Below are 5,135 nucleotides of genomic sequence, written 5' to 3' on the forward strand. Positions count from 1 at the left end.
GATATTGAACTGCAAAAGCCTGTCGCACATACTAGTATTTGACTAGGAAAAAGGGAAAACGACCAAAAATTAAAGTGATTGTTTATTTGAAAAGCCAAAGGCTTGTTCATTAAAGTGAAATATCAAATATCACTCTCATAATGAGAGGTGATTGTCTCAAAAGGATCAAAAAGATCAATTGTTATGATTGAATGTGGAGTCAAATGTAAAGCTCCAAGCTATGTTATCAAGTTTTGTGGGAGGTCATATATGCATATTTTTATAATTGAGATGAGTCACATGATCTAGTGCTAATTGTGTATGCCTTGGTTGAATTGATCATTGAAGTTTCACAATAGACTAAGGACTATCTCATTGTTGATATCCACACACAACACACAAGTCTATGTTCAAGAAATGCCATATTCATTTGTGTAATTGTACTTGATGAAATGTGTTTTCACATGCTCAATCTTTGTTGAGTCAAGCACAAAAAGATTTTTGAATGTTTTAGGTGTTTTTGGGAAAGTATTTTGTTCTTAAAATCTGAAAATTTCAAAAAAAAAAAATTTTGCCCTGTTTTGGCGACTCAGTCGCGGGTTAGTCAAGTCGCAGGCCTCAGTCGCAAGTTTGAGGGTCAATTTTGGCGACTTGTTCGCGAGTGGAAGGTCCAGTCGCGAGGGTTACTCAGAGATTTTCGCGGCTCAGCTCGCGACTCCCTCACGGGTAGACCTTCTAGTCGCGAAAAACACTTAGGAAATTTTTCAAAATTTTGTCTTTGAGTGTTTTGGCGGCTTGACCTGGCGATTTGTTGGCAACTCACTTCAGTCGTGAAAAACGCGTATTCTGCAATATGAGCCCATTTTCAACACCTTTCTCAAAAAGGCATTCTCATTTGCCTGTCTTGAACTCTGGGTCTGTTCATTTTCTGATCTTACTTTCTCTTATGCATCATCACTGTGGTAATCTTCAAATTCTTTCAACAACTTGTTACCATTCAATCTATCTTCAAGGAAAGGTATGGGTTCTGTTCTCTACTCTTTGTTTTGCCTTTTCCTCATGTTTTTGTGTTCTCCTTGGTGTTCATATTTCTTTTATCTGTGTTTGATCTCTTGAGTGTATGATGTTCTCATTTTTGTGTGGTTTTAATTTGACCCACTCTATTGTGTAGCTACATTTGGGTCATTTTTGTCCTACATTGCTATTTTCTGGACATTTCCATCTAGCTTTTAGGGTTTCTTCATTATTCCTTAATTGACACTAACCCACTGTTAATAATGTCTGTTGGATTGTGTTCTTTCTTTTCCTCTATTCATGATTCAGACTGGAAATGTCACCATTCAAGAAAGCAGCAGTGAAAGGAGGTAGTTCCAAAGGGAAGGAACATGTCATTGATGTTGATGACTACTCACCTCAAACAAAAGGCACTCGTTCTTCGTCAAAAAGATTCGATCCCAACAAGTTCAGATCCTATGCTGCTTATCAATCTCATGAGAATTATTTCCGAAATGCTACACCATTACTAAAAAGACCTGTTGATCAATCATCACTTCATGACATTGACATTCCAAAATGGTTTGCTCACAAGGATTGGAATTACCTTCTCTCTGATCTGGATGACACGTATGAAGATTTGGTAAAGGAATTTTATGCCAACGCGATTGTGGAAGAAGATGAACTTAAGTGCTGGGTTAGGAAAAAGAATTTTTTAGTCTCTCTTGCATATTTGGCAGAGATCCTTCACATCAACCGACCAATGCTTCGACACTCACCAGTTTATGATGATCTTTGTCCTGATGAGGAACTTCTCAAGGAGGGTCTTGGACAAGACTTGGAATTCTCATCCAATGGAAACTCCGTCAGTGTTTCCTCTCTTCCTCCAAAACTGAGAGTGCTTACCATTGTGATGTTTCACAATTTGTACCCCTTATCAAGCACTGGGTATATGAACCTCGGACGTGCTTTGTTTCTTCATGATCTAATCTCTGATGTAGAAATTGACATCTGTGCTCACATCTTTCATGTTCTGCGTAAAACGGTTCTACGAACTGAGTCCCGAATGTGCAGTCCTTTCTGCTGTCTCATTTCAAGGATCTTGAAGCTCAAGGGAATTTATCCAACGACAGATGAATCTCCTCATTCAAAACCGAGTCCAATCAACATGCGTACATTCAATGCAAGCATTGGACATAGTCGGAAGAGAGCCAAACCGAAAACTTCCGCATCTCATAGTGGCTCTCATTTCAGCACTTTCTCCCTTGATGAAAAACTAGATCAGATGTATCCTCTGTACACGAGTTGAATACAAAGATGTCTGGACTCACATCTACTCTACACCATCACAGCACTCGATGGGATATGAAGTTTACCTCACTTCAAACTCAATTGGATCAGATTCAGAGAAGGCTAGAAGAGAATGTATGGCCTATTCCATGACAAAAAGGGGGAGTAATAGCCTGATTAGAGGGGGAGGATATTACCTAAGGGGGAGTGTTTCTGCCCTAAGGGGGAGTGTTTCTGCATTCTTCTTCAGTTTAAGTTGCTATATTTTCGTCAGTTTAAATTGTTATATTGTGGTTTTGTACCCATGTTGCTTATGTAAACTTTTAGGGTTATGTTTTATGCATATTTGTAGGCTTTATGGTTTGTACCATACTTTATGCAGCCTTTTATGCTTTGTTTAAATCAGTACTTCTATCTAAATGTCTTGCATTTTGTTTTAAGTACTGTCACTCTTGTGCCCTTGTAGGATTGTTCCTAGATGCATATACTTAGTGTATTATGCATTGGTTGAGTGTTAGGCATACAAGTAACTTGTTTTATTCTTGTTAACTTGTATGTTCAAGTGTTCATTCCAAGTCTGAATGAACACTGTGATCACTACCTTGTGGTGATTACTTGGTTGATCAAGCTATGATTTGATACTTCACTTCATCTTTGCTTGATCACCTTAAGCCTGTTTCATATGCATTTCATACTTTTCTGCATACAATGATCATGATGTATTGTTGTGTTTCAGGAGTTTCATGTTCTTATGATTCAAGTGTTTCACAGCTTCTAGAGTTAGGTGTGAGTGAGTTTTGTTCAACTGTTCCCAACTCACATGTTAAGTCTAGAGTCTGTTTTAGGGTTTTGTCACGGAATAGCCAAAGGGGGAGATTGTAAGGTTGAATTTAATCAACCATCTTATTGGCTTTATTCCGTTCCAAATTTGTTTGTATTTCAGCATTTAGTAACCCTGTATTTAGGTGGGTTTGTTGTAAGGGTAGTGAGTGAGATTCGCGGCTTGATCTCGCGGGTGGCTCGCGGCTGCAAGCTGCCAGATGCAGCACACGTGCCAAGCATGCCGGAAGGTGAACAGTCATGCTAGCTGGAGCACTACAGGAAAAAACAGGACAACTGGCCATACAGTTATTTCGCGACTGGGTCTCGCAACTTAATCAAGTCGCGAGGCCAAGCCACGAGCCACCCCTGTATTGTAAAACCTGACGTTTCACATTCTTCTCTCACTCCAGTATAAATACCCCTTATACCCACAAATGAAAGAGAGCTTCCAGAAAGAATTTTGAGAGAGAAACCCTAGAGTAAAACGAGATTGATTCACCTACAATCTATACATTAGAGTCTCTTTAAATTCCTCAACTCTCTTCCTCTCCATTGTCATACCCTTGAGAGGCATTTTACTAAAACCTTGTTCTCACCTATTCATCACTGTGAGAGGGCTGTTTGGTGTTCTGGGAAGTAGTTAGGAAGGAACCAATCTACATTGGTTGATGCTACGGTTTAGTAGCGGAATCTGGGAAGTTAGAAAAGAAAAAGGTTCAGTGCAACCTCGTTAGAGTAAGTAGTTTGGAGGGCTTAGGTGCACTGGGTAGATTAGGCTTGGAGGGTCTATTGCTATCCATGTATCCCAACTACATTTTCTAGTGGATTTTTTACCGCTTGGAGGGCGGTGGGGAGGTTTTACGCCGAGGGTTTCGGTTTCCTCTTCGATAACACATTGCGTGTTGTCTTTGTGTTTGCATCTTCCTTCCCTTTTATCTTTGCCTTTTATTATCTGTTGTGGGTTGTGATTTTAATTTGGCTTAGATAGTTTTACCAATTCTATATTATAGCTTATGTTCATTTTCCGCACACTAGTTGTTTGACATATAGCTTGAATTGGTTAATTTGTAAATTAGGGGTCTAAACGGTCAAGGGTGTTTATACACATATTTGAACTTTCAATATTCTAAAACAGTAATTGTTATGTAATAACTAAATGATTTGAGTGTCAAAAAAGAAAAACTAAACGATTTGTTTTATTTGAAGTTTACTTATTTGGATCAATAATTTTATGTTGTATAAGTGTAAGGTTGAATTTAATCAAACATGTGTTGGTTTTATTCCGTGACAAATTTACTTGTAATACAACACTTAGAAACCCTGTATTTATATGGGAATCATGTAAGGGTAGTGTGTGAGAGAGTGTGAAGAAATGCTCAAGACAGTGCAGTGAAGCAGAGACTCGCAGCTGGGACTCGCGGGAGGCTCGCGGCTTGCAAGCCGCCAACAGTTGTACACGTGCAGAGCATGTAAGGGAGCTGAATAGTCGTGCCACCTGGAGCACTACAGGACAAAAATCCAGACTGGCCATTAAGTTAGCTCGCGGCTTGAACTCGCGACTCAGTCAAGTCGCGAGGTCAAGTCGTCAGCCAAACCTGTTTTGGAAAAACTGACTCTTTGCATTCCATTCTCATACCAGTGTAAATACCCCTCATTCCCACAAAATATGTGTGGCTATTCAGAAAGAAAAACCCTAAGAGAGGTTTCTTCAAAACACCCACCCAATTAGAGAGAGCTACTCATTCTTAGAGAGAAATTTTTGTAGTCTCTTCTCATTCACTCTCTCATTGTCATACCTATTGAGAGGAGATTTCTATCCAAACACTACCCACACCCATTTAGAGTGTTGAGTGTTTTTGGAGCTTGGGAAGCATTAAAAGATGCCAAGGATGGTGGATGCTATGGATTATAGCGGAATCCGGTAAGCTAGAAAAAAAAAAGGTTCGGCGCAACCTCGTTGGAGCAAGAAGCTTGGAGGGCTTAGGTACATCGGGTAGATTAGGCTTGGAGGGTCTATTGCTGTTCATGTATCCCAACTACATTTTCTAGTG

The sequence above is a fragment of the Quercus lobata genome, chromosome 10, assembly GCF_001633185.2.
Source record: "Quercus lobata isolate SW786 chromosome 10, ValleyOak3.0 Primary Assembly, whole genome shotgun sequence".
Lineage (NCBI taxonomy): Eukaryota > Viridiplantae > Streptophyta > Magnoliopsida > Fagales > Fagaceae > Quercus > Quercus lobata.